Below are 12,397 nucleotides of genomic sequence, written 5' to 3' on the forward strand. Positions count from 1 at the left end.
GGAGCCGTCGGCTGGTATTCCTCGGAAAATCGGGAAGGGTGAATCCGGAGGGTTGGCGGCTGCAAGGACTCTTTAACCCCTGCGACACCTTCTCTGGAGAGTCACTTTTCTCCCCTGAAAATCAGCGTTGCGTATTTTCCTTCGCCTGCTGCTTCTTGGTTGAAAAATAACAGACTTCAGAAGAGACGTGCAGCAGAACACTTCGGTCGTTTTGGAGAAGAACTGACTGTGGTACTGACTTTTTTTAAGCTTCAAATGTTGGAAGTTTGACATGGAAGGGAATGTGGTTTGAATTTTTTGGTATCTTTTCAAAGCCTTTTTTCCCCTGTCTGTTTTCAGTTGCTGTGTATAGGTATACATTTTCTCCTATCGACAGTCCTTAAGCTAAGAACATTGTTTGGCTGTTGTGCTGATTAACAAGATCTCTTTTTTCCTTTTTTTTTTTTTCTTCCTTCTGCTGACATACTATTTTTGTTATCTTTTATCACAGAAACGTTTTATTAAGGGGTTGAGGCAGTACGGCAAGAACTTCTTCAGGATCCGAAAGGAGTTGCTTCCAAATAAGGAGACTGTAAGTACATTTGGACTTTATGTAATTTGCTTTTTCTCTTGCTGCTTCAGTGTTTGATCTTACGAAACTATTTCCTTTTCACCCTGAACTGAATTCTCTTCAGATAAATGGAAGAGAAATCCAGAAAACGTAGCTATAATTTTTCGTGCAGTTTTTATGTCTTACTGTATGAAAGATGTTACATAAAATAGCCATCATTGCTGGACGGAGTCACTAAGGTTGGACGAAGTGTATTTATGGACACCAAATCTAATTTTAAATTCTGACATTATGATGGGATAATACATTTATGTCACCCAGTTGGGCTCAAATGGCAGTGGGTAATTAAAGAAAGCCTAAAACAAAACAAAATCTAATTGAATCTGGAAGACTGAGGTATGTGCCTGCTCCTATGACCTGCAGAATTCGGTTGTTATATTTAACTCTTCATGTTCCTGAAACATGTGGACAGCAAGCGTGTAACTTCAGTTTCTGATTTGGTCTGTGGCTTATTACTCTACTGAACTTCATAAAGCTTACATAACTGTCATTCTACTGAAAATCCTGGCAAGTGCTTAGAGGGAAGATGGACAGGGAGGAGTGGTTGACTTCTTCAAAGGAAAGAGGGTTTGGGAAGCCTTGGGAATCTAGTTACTTTTCCATTAGTCCTAATTGCCAAGCTTCTCTAGAAGCTTCGGTTTCTGTTCTGCAGGTGTCGTTTAACTGCTGGGAGGGTGGTTTTGGAAAGCGGTTTTCATGTTTGTTCTGAATTTAGAAGGGAGATAACTCAATGAAAATTGGGTTAGACTATTTTCTAGCAATGTCTTAGTGATCTGGAAAATATTTATTTAAACCGTAACTGGTTGTTCAGACTTTTGTGTGTGTGGAATTTGGATGTTCAGTGGGGAAGAACATGACTGTAAAAATGTTTTAAAACCTGTCACTTACTATAGGACACTTCCATTCTCTTCTGAGATGTTCTTGTGAGACGATGCTGTGATACCACAATCTTTCATTGATAGTTAGTTAGTAACACCGCAGAAGTCAAACAGAAAGGGGAGAATGAAATGATTCCTGGAGTGCCTCAGTTGGTGTATATGTTCACTGATTCTCCTGTTGAGAATGATGGGAAAACTTAATTACCGATCAAGTGTAGGTAGACTTTGCTTTACTATTCTGTAGGATTTTGAGGCATTTCTGGAGGATTTTTGAGGCCCAGTGTTGGAAAGATGACAGCTTAGAAGGAATGCCTAAATAGTATCCTTCTTAGCAACATCTAACAAATCCAGCACATAGTTCAAGCAGTCTTTCCTTCTTTTCTTCAGAATATCTCCTAGCAATGTATTTAGAGGAAATTGGTGTTTACTTTAGAAATGAATTCTGCTGATGGTAAAGTTACTGAGAAGCGAAAGTACTCAAGTTTGAATTACAACAACTATGAAATACGCTTTTAAATACAAAATGTCCCTTTGTGATAGAGAAAAACACTTTGCAGGAGAAAGGAAAAGAAAAACTGAAGAACTGAGAGTTGGGGGCAGGTGTCTGACCCTGTTTGTACTACCTGACTTCTACATTTGAACTTGGGTATCGGGCCTGAGGCTTTTGGTAGAAGTTTGGCAAGTTTGCAAGTGGTGGGCAACTTTACATAAGCTATCATTTTTCAAGTGTTACATTTTTGTTTCATTAGGTCTAAATTTTTACTATAGAGAAGACTAAGTTTGAGCAACTGGGAAGCAGTGTGCTGGTGGTTTTGAGCAGGCTTTTTTAGCCCCGAGTGGTAACTGATCTACAAATAACCTTTGACCTACAACGGATTGTTTAATCTGTGTTTCCTATTTTTGCCCACAGGTCTCACTTCTGCTTTCTTTTAATTCCCAGTGTTTTTCAGACAAAATTTACAGTTTTGCTATAGTAAGACATGTAGAATAAAGGCTGCAGTAAATAATATTTGACTATCCAGTTTTGCTTTTCCTCCTTAAAGTGGAATAATGAATAATGTAAATTACAAGGCTGTGGAATTAATTTGTCTGTATTTTTTCATCAGCAGAATAATTTCAGATACTTTGCCTGCCATTTTTCTACTGCAGTGTGAAGCAACCCTCTAGCAATTCCAGAAATGCTAGAAAAAAGGCCTTATTTTCCTGTTTAGCAACCATATTAACGTGAGATGAAATTCCAAAAATTATTATATGGACGCAAAAGCACTACGGCAACTCCCAAGTTCTGCAAAAGCTACTTGAAAATGAGTCGGGGGGCATTCTTGAAGTGACTTGCCCTAAATGGAAACCAGGCTGTAGGTCAATACATCCTGCGCGTTTCTAATTTATTAAAGTTCACCTTACCAGTCACTGAAGCCTGTGGGGAGGGGAGCCAGTGCAAAACCCACTTAAAGTTAAATCTCCTTATTATCGTGCTTCTTGTATAATGCGTGCCTTTTCTAGACCCTTATATTTATGCTGCTTTCACTGGGGGAGAACTTATCCTAGTATCTCCTTAAGCCCTGCGGTTGGAACATTGCAATAGTGGAAGATAAGGAATACAGTAGGAATACAAAATTATTGTAGAGACTAGGCCTATTTTATATTAAATCAAGCTGATGCTACTGTACAGGAAGTCAGAATATAGAGGTGAATGTGACATTGTATTTCTTTTATAATATTGGAGGGTGTAAGTGGCCATGGTGAGAGATGAGAATTAGGCCGTACTGTACTAAGCTTTCACAAGCATGTTAAGGAATGTCCTATTTGAGTTGTCCCGTTGCTATTTTTTTCTCTCCACAGTTAATGTACCATATCGTCTAAGAAAACCCCATATTTGTCAATGTGTGTTTTAACAGTTTTTCATAGTTTAATGTAGTTTTTCAACATTTTTAAAATTGTTTCTTCTAAATGAATAACCAGCAAGAAAAAAATCTTTTTGAAAGAAAATATTCACTGCATATCAAAGCTGTGTGTCTGTTTAGGTCTTCACTCTTCCAGTTTATTTCAAATTTCCAGTTTATTTCAAAGTTTATGTCCAAGAGTGATTCCCAGTGGGCACAAGTGTAAATAGCTGTAGCATTCTCTTCAAGCTTCTATAAGCAAGAGACAGAGGAACTAAAATCAGCTCTTACCTGAGCTGGCCCTCTGCTGAAATGGGAATGCTGAATCGGATCAAGGAAGACCAGTAGTTTTAAGGCTGGATCAGTAAGTGTTAATCTTGGGATGCTCTGGAGAAAAAGTGCCTCCATGTAGCTGAGCTTAAGTAAAACTTCTGAAACTTCCTTGGGTTTCCATTGAACTCTGATTTAAATGTATCTTCTCTGCTCCCGTGTATCTTTCCCCTTTCTCCTGAATAGTTTTCTCTTAGTCAGTTATAGCTGTAGTTGGATGGCTCCGTTGAAATACCCTACTCTCATTTGGGTCACGCTTAGCAGCGCTTTTGATTCTTCTGCATGCTAAGCCGAGAAATACATTTGGAGGGCACCTGTTGTGACATGAACAGTTTTCATTAATAACTTTCATTTAAATCCATATGTTGTGAGAATGCAAGGTACACAGCTGGCAACAAGTTTTCTTTCTGATTTGGCTTTAAATGTCATTTCTGCCCCCCCCCCCGTTTTGGGTTAATTTGCTAAAAGTTTGTGATAATACGGGATTTTCAAAGTATTCAGAATTCTCCTGCTCTGAATTCTTTAGGTGATTACACTGAGCTACTTGAATTTGAGAGTTTTAGAAGCACCAGCATTGTGATAGGCCTGAGATAAATGTACTTTAAATGCCTACAAGGTCGGGGATTGACTTACTGTGTTCTTGTAAATAGCTTAACTCTCTGTCAGTGACGTGCAAAAGGTGAATAGAAACATGGACCGAATGTGAGCTTGTGCAGAGCGATAATGTCCAGCCGGAGGAGGAGGAGGAGGCCAAGTCGTGGTGTCAGCTCGCTCAGATTTAGAGCTGAGTCCTGTTCCGCTCAGCCTAGCCTTGCGCTGGTCACTCAGAAACACTTCTGTACGCTCCAGTGCAGTTTCAGTTTGCTGGAACTATTTAGGGCCGTGGTCCCAGAAGAGAGAGATTTGTTTTCCTCTGGCTGGAGTTCCTGCAGCCTGCTTTATGTCCGATGTGTTGTCTGACCAGCGGAACTCAAACATCTGATGCCGGTTAGTTAGCCACTAGAAATGGAGGGGGATGTATGTGATTGTCCCTTGGGCAGCCTTATATAGGTTTAAGAATAATATCATGTGATATCACTAGATAGCTATGGCATATGCTGCAATTGGATAGAGGTTTTGGAAACACTGTCTTTCATGGGAATAGGCCCAAGTACTTTTGACCTCTTGTACCTAGTCTTAAAACTGGGGATGACACCTCTCTGAATGTGCTGAGATTCTTGAATGACTCCTGCGGCATTCTTCAGGGAAGGTTTGTGGTACAGTGACTGTGACCGTGGTCTAATTGTCTGCTTGGCTTTTTTCTGGCAGGCTGAAGCTCCTTAGTGAGCCTTGTAGGGCTGCTTGCTTAGTGAGAAGTCTAAAAAGAGGACAGTGAGTCTTTGTGGAGGCATGCAGACTTTGGTCTAATTTTGTTTTGAATTTCCCTGTTGAGCACACAGGTATCTTTGGCGTGTGTCATTTTTGGTTTGGCTGCTTAGCAAGAGACGACAGAGTGCAATCGAAAGGTCTTGCCTCTGGGTGGATGCTTCTGTATTTAGCTTTAAAACGCAGTGTAAATAGACGTCATGAAAATCAACTGTTTTCCTTAGATCAAAATACCTGCAACGTGCTGTATTTATGCACGTAAGAACTATAAATGCATCACACTCTTCTTCAGGAAAAATATTCTCTCTTCTGATAGTAAAATCCTTCTCTCCAAATTAAATGCCGTTGGGATTTATCTCAGAGACTAAATAAGCTGTGCTCTGTTAATGTTAGGAGACAAAATGAGTGCAGTGTGAGCTTTCAGCATAAACTTCTGTTTAATTTTAGATTGGGGTTTAGATAAACAATTTTATTCTTGCCTCATTAATGCTTAATCTTGTGTTACATAATATACAATATTGGCTTCCTGAGTAGCTCTTAAATACAGTGCAAATGTGCAGTGGCTGAAAGGTCACTGCAGTTACCATATGTGCGGGCTGGCAAGGTGTTTGTCCTCTCTGAGGACAGACTGTATACTGTTCATGTCAACAAACAGCCTTAGTAATATTTGTGCAAAATTCTCCCGAGCATATGAAAGGTAAAGATTCTCCCTCGACATAATTGTTCAAATAGCAGTTTTACTTGGATCAAAAGAGGGGGATAATTAGGTGAATATATTTCGGTCCGTTAGTATAAAGTGATTAGTTAGCCCCACATTAGCTTTTTAATATTTTCATTTAGTGGTATAAGCTATTTGTACCAATAGCTGAGTTTATGTCTGTGGCATGGGCATTATCACTGTTCTGTTTTCCCAAAGGAAATGTATTTTATTTGATGGCATGTTCCCCTAATGATAGGATATTAATACGTTGCATTGTCAAGGCATATTATTTCCTGACTTGTCTTTGCTGCAGGAGCGTTCAGAAAGGGACAAGCTATGTAAGCCTTTGCTGTTTGAAAGCTGAACCTTTTTCCTTAATAACTTGTTCTAGCCTAGATGCAGTCAGAGCTGAAATTTTCCATTAGAGTTTGAAGCGACTGCCAACATAAACAGCCACTGCTTCTTTTCATTTCATCTCTGCTCACTGCTGCTAGTGCTTCCATTGCATGGATATTACAGTTGGAGGGTTTTGTTCCTGTTAAAACAGGGACTACAGGCTTCACATTTTAAAAACGATAGCCTAAGACTTTTTTTTCTTTAGTCATAGCAGATATCCTACTGGGCTTCAGTCCATTTTGAAAAATGGGCAGAGGCATCAGTTTAGTTGCTTTTCCTGTGTAAGTGAAACCATTGATTCATTTGCATAGCAAACTCTTCTGTAGGGAGCATATTGCCTTTTTTCTTTTTTTTTTTTGAATGTGGCTATCTTAGCTGATGGAGGGAGAACACTAAATTAATGTTTGGCTTTGAGGTGAAGCACTGTGCTGAGGAGGCATACAGTAATTCAGTTCACGCTTCTCACCAGGAGCAGAATAAGTAAGCCAAAGAATTTAATGAAATGCTGAGCTCAGATGGAGATATTCCTAAATTTAAGTGGCACTGAGCTGAAAGCTGTTTACAAAGACCAGATCATCTGTAAGGGATGTTCAGTGTATGTGTTCACTGTGATTTGGCTTGTTCTTAGAAGTTTAACTGTTAAACCTATTGCAAATGTTATCATTTTATTGGATAATAAAAGAGGAGGTTTGGAAAGGTCTTTAAAGAAACATAAAGGTTTAACTCTAGTATACACCATGTCATCTTCATCTCTAAATTTCAGGTCTTGCAGGTGAGCAGAGCTGCCGACTGTATACTTTATTTGACAAGCTTGGGCCGCAGTTCCAGCTTCATGGTTTATATACCACGCGTGTTCCTTTTTGTTTCAGTTTCTTGAGTTTCTTCTTTTGACTTAACATATCCTGAAGGTATATACTGCTTAACTCTTAAATCCTTGCTCTCTGAACTGCCTTTTTACATTGACTGTTCACGTTCAGGGCCCAGTACCGCTAGTGTGTGGTCATCTGATTAATGACTATGGTTACATCTTCCAAAGACCAGAATACCCTTTCACATACCTGTGTCTCTTGATTTCAGCTGAAGCAAGTAAAACCAAAGAAAGTAAGTACCTAATGTGCTTTGGTTTTATTGTTTTAAATCTCTTAAGCTTTCTCTTAAGAGAATAAGATAATTCATTTTCAATTGTATTATTTTACTTTTGTATTCTAAAGGTAATATACAATGTCATCAGCTCAAAAACTGGGCTGCTTATTTGAGTTTCTTACTAAAAAACCTTCGTAGGTGAAGAGCATAAAACCAGAAAGTGAATTCACTGTGCCAACTGCACTCTAGAATTGTGTTTAGCATGGGTGATAAATCAACTCTGCACTCTGGTGGGGTTTTTTTATTATTTTACATTAGAAGATTGAAACTCATTGTTTATTTTTCTCTGCAGGTTTAGAGGTAGGTAGGGGTAAAATATTGTTGCAAGCAAAAGAGGGCCATTAGGCAATTGCATTGAGTTCTGTCATAGAGCCAAAAAGGACAATTTCTGCTTTGTAGTGAAAGGTATGTAGTTGAAGATCTAAGCCAAGATTATTTGGGAAATTGATACAATATTGACTGAGTCTTCCTCAACAACTGAGAGAACATAGTGCTTCTGTGACTTCTCATAGTTCTGTTGCACTGTATTTTCCTTACCTTCTGTTTATAAATCACCATCAGAAGGCATTTTGTTTTGTTTATTTTCTTACTGTGAATTCTCTTTTTTGCATCTATGCTGAAAGGGTATGTGTGACTGGTTAAAATGGTTTTGTTCGTCAACAGCTGTGTACTTTTTATTCTACATTTTTCTTTCCCTGTGAGAACAGATACTACCTTTTCTTCTTTTGTAGCAGTTGTACTCGGACATCAATCCTAAGGTCCTGTGAATCTCAGGTACATAAAACAGGTATCTATTTGAGAATTTGTGCAGTTTATTTTCATGGTTGAGTCTCTTATCCTGGCAAGATTCTTTTCCATGGATGCTGTGCACCAAACCCTTCATGTTGTTTGTTTCCCGTCCAGTTAGTGACTGAAGATACGCTTTAAAACTTGACGATGGCTTTCAGAAAAGCAAAAATAAAAGTCATATAAGCAACAGTGATGTTTGTGGGACATCCTGTCCTAAAACAGTGCTAATGTTATAAAATTTGGGTGACTACTTGAATAAATTAATCTGTATAATCCTGCCTGGTGTCTGATTTTTTTTAAATGGCTTAATAGAGAAATACTCCCTGTGTAATCCTCTCCGTGGTACTAACTCACAGACCCACAACGGGTATCTGAGGATCTCATGATCTTTAATTGTATACCTAATGTACAGTACTGTTGGGTGTGGAATTGAAGTTTTTACAAGGTAAGAGCTGAGTCAGAAGCAAACCTAGTGACTTGCGCAGGGCAACCAAAAAACGTCTGTGGCAAAGCAGGAAGATAAGCCTTGATGTCCTTATAATGGTTGCGTTGATGTGAAAGTGGTGTTGCACAAATCTCATCCTACAAGTACTTGATGTAATCTATGAAAGATGTACGTGAATCAATGGCTTTGTTTTATGCAAGTTAAAGACTTCTGTTATGCATGAACTTGGCATTCAAAGATGGTATTGTCTGGTTGGGGGGGAGTGGGATGGGACCAAACGGGACAACATGATGCAAGTCTCTTTGGAAGAGCAGCGTATCAGTGCTGAGTATACGCTTCAGATGGTGTCTGCCTGGTGCTGGTTAGTCCCTCTTTCTTACCTATGCAGTGGGAATGCCAACTTCTAAAAATTCCTGTAATGGAGCAGACAAATGAATTCTTTCTAAAAAGGGTTTTTAGAAAGGGAGGGAGATGTAGAGACAAGTGGTTTGGTTGGCAAATGGTGAGTTTTACAGCAATTGCTCAAGTCTGAGATATTGAAAACCAAACTGCAGTGAAACTGAAGCAGTTTTTGCAGCTAATTCAACTTCTGTGTTTAAACTTGATGTTTATGGCCTATACGTAATTGTTTTTTTGATTTTGTGTGTGTGTTTGTATTTGGGCCAAATTTTATCCTTAGTTATCCACTGGAAGCCAGTGCAGACTGCTCACAGCCGGACTGGTGGCTTGCTTACATTTAAGGAACAAGCATTCTGTCTTGCTACTTGATTTTCTCCTCCTCAGCACCCACACTGCTTTCTTATCCTAGTCAGGGATAATGAAGATTAATTACAAATGTACCATTAAGGGGAAGAAAATGGAGCAGGGGCAGCTAGATTGTAGCTAACATAACTGAGGATGTTATCTAGGTGTTGTCCCAAGTGGTGCCATTTCATGTGTGTGAGAGAGAGAGATTACAGTTTCAAAAGGTATTGCAGCAGTTTCCTTTGAATTTTCAAGTTCAAGAAGTAAATAAATGTGAACAGTTTTGACCTGTTGAGAGTCATGTTACAGGGGAGTCAGGGTGATCTGGAGTGCTTAGTCGGGCAAAGCAGTTTTCACTTCCTTAACACAGACATTCAGAAAATTGTTGTCCCGGTTGTGTGTGTTCAATAGAGCAAGCCATTTGGGGGCAAAAGATTGTGCACCAGGAAAAAAAAAAAAAATTAATCTGTTGGCAGAGAGTAAACTATACTTTTAATGCGTCTTGCCTGCCACGCTGAGCATGAAATTAACTTTCTTCTTACACAACAGATCATTGGCCTTAATCGTTGCTTCCTGCCCCAGATGGCACTGTAAGAATGGTATCTGCAGTGTTCTTTTGGCATAGAATCAGCCCCCAAATACATTATTCAGTCCTAAATATCCTGTAATACGCTGCTATAACTGTACTGTGAGAACAAGACAATAACAACTTCAGTAGACAGATGCACTCATTTTGTCATTTTTGTTTCAAACCAGCTGTAAAAAAGAAGCAGTGCTTGATTACTGTTTTTTTGTTGTTGTTGTGGTGTTTTGTTTTTTTTTTTTCCTTTCTTGCCAATTAAAACTCCCAGGAATTACACAGATTATGGAATAAACTGTTAAGAATAGTGGCTTTTGTTTAAAGGGGCTGTGCCATAGGGGAAACTAAGGCAGTTTGTGGATATAGCACACTCTGTAAGCCTTGTACTTTAAGAAACATTTAACATCACAAGCTGAAATCTGCTATGTTTGCTTTTTTTTTGTTTCCCCGTTCTATTTTGTGTCTGAAAGAAAAATGCTTAGGAGTATGATAGAATTCAAATTCTCAGGACATAAAAATGCTAATGATTACTTATAGGCGACGGTGGTGGTGTTTTGAGCAAACGTCTACTGCTTTTATCACAGCAGCGCGTAAGGGAAGAGCCCTGTTCTGCGAGGTGTTCAGTTGGGAGGAGGAAGGCTGCAAATCTGAACCATAGCCCTGTGTACGTGCGTATGATGGTGGATTTATAGCGGGGATTTCCTTTCCCTGCCAAGAGGTAGAATGCATTTTCAGGCACCTTAATGTCTTCTGGTATGTGGAAAACAAGGATAATGAAGCTGTGAGCCATGTGAAATGCTTAGGCTTTGGGTTTCCCGTTCCTGCTTGTGCGTAATAAGTATCTTGCAAGACTGGGGTCCACCATTTGTGCTGTTTGTGTATTTTGCGTGGAGAAAAAGGGGCTCCCTCTGCTGACTGTGCCTCCCACATTGTCCCAGGTAGAACTACATTCTTATGCTGCAGCATCACACGTTCTGCAGCAAAGAAATTCAACACACTGCTTCATTTCTTGCTTTTAGTCTAGTTAAGAAGGTACAGGTAGTGTTGCATCAAGCATTGAGCAATCAAAGCATCTTCTACAGAAAACCTTTTGCTTTTTACATTCCTTATTTTTAAAAAATCTTAGAGTGTTGACGGGTGTGTTTCCTTCTGATTTAGATTTTTCAAGATTAAATTTTTCAATTCCCCTTTTCTTTGTAAACGTGAACTTAGAAACTTTCTCTTTTGCAGAGATGTAAACGAAAGAGATGGTTTTGTAAGTAATCGCTGTATTTAAGAACTTGGAGTCTTAAAAAATGGACAAAGTGTTACGAGATTAATGATGAAATAAAAAATGCTGATGGTTGGGAAATCCTTATTGGCTCTGGTCATCTCCTATATAGAAAATTGGCAGGGAATACTGTCTCTTTTTATGCTAGCAAACTCCTGTACAGCAGTAAGAAATCTGGCATTGAAGAGGTGCTGATAAGTACTTTTATTGCCATGGTGAAATAGATTGTTCTTGTTGGGTGGAACAGTTCAGTTGATTCCTCTCCTTCCCCTCCCCCAAACATACTTTCTGTGCTCCCTTTTCCCTTCCTCCCAACGCCCTGACACAAACTGAGTTATTTTGTACAATGCCTCTAGACCCTAACCTTTAAAGAGAGGGAGAGTACATTCCAGGTTATAAAACAGCTCTTTCCTCATGCAATTTGAGGAGTCCTCCCTGTTGTTTAATTCCGAGCCTGCTTTGTGCCTGGTGCCTCTTGTTGTGTAAAGCACTAGGACATCCCGCAGGAACTCTTGATTTATTTTGCTAACTCTGCCCTTCTCTGTGGTTCAGAAACCTCTAATGATCTGTGAAGCTCCAAGATTTTTGAGTTGAACAGTAGTAGTTTTAAGAACCTCCTCTACTACATGAAAGTCTTAACGCTTTCCACATGCTGGGTTTTTGGCCTCATGAAACGCTGACCTCCTACAAATACAGTTTGTAAAGCTGGGCATCCTGGGCCAGGGCTTGTTAATGCTATTGTGAAATGGGGGGGAGAAAAAAAATGTAATGAAAACTCTGGGCTCTTGGCCAGCAAGGAAGATGTGATACAGTGAACATGTTTGTGTTGCCCTGTGTTACTGTTCAAGTTTGATTAGCTTTGTTTCCGGTAAGCTTAATTAAGGTGTTTTTTTCTTTTTCTTTTTTTTTTTTTTAAATGGCTAAGGAGGGGATTTTTGCCAAAGCTCAAGTCTTTCATTACCTGAATTGCAGCGAGAGGGAACTGGAGAAATAAATCAGAAATAAATCATGCCACCTCCCCAACAAACAAACAAAACCCCAATGAAACCCCCCCCAAAAGAAACCCCATTAAACTATAAAACCACCTCTTTTCTCTCTCCTTTCCTTGTTCCTGCAGCCCTACCACTATTACTTTCCATCCATTCCTTTCCTTTCCCTGAAGTTTCTTTTAGGCCTTTAGGGTTAAGAGTGAATTTAGACAAGTGTGCAATGCCAACTGCATTACTTGGATTTCTTTTTTCCATTTAGCAGCACAAGATAAGGG

The 12,397-nt window shown here is 39.3% G+C and overlaps 1 protein-coding gene across 1 annotated transcript in view; it reads left to right on the forward strand.

Annotated features, from left to right (window-relative positions):
- The first annotated feature begins 496 nt into the window (after positions 1–496).
- Positions 497–12,397, forward strand: part of LOC104081082 (arginine-glutamic acid dipeptide repeats protein-like) — a 54,603-nt gene continuing 42,702 nt past the window's right edge. Inside the window, 1 exon segment of the mRNA XM_009583688.1 lies at positions 497–571. The gene's annotated coding sequence lies outside the window, so the exon portion shown is untranslated.

Source organism: Fulmarus glacialis, unplaced genomic scaffold (assembly GCF_000690835.1).
Source record: "Fulmarus glacialis isolate BGI_N327 unplaced genomic scaffold, ASM69083v1 scaffold11428, whole genome shotgun sequence".
Taxonomy (NCBI): domain Eukaryota; kingdom Metazoa; phylum Chordata; class Aves; order Procellariiformes; family Procellariidae; genus Fulmarus; species Fulmarus glacialis.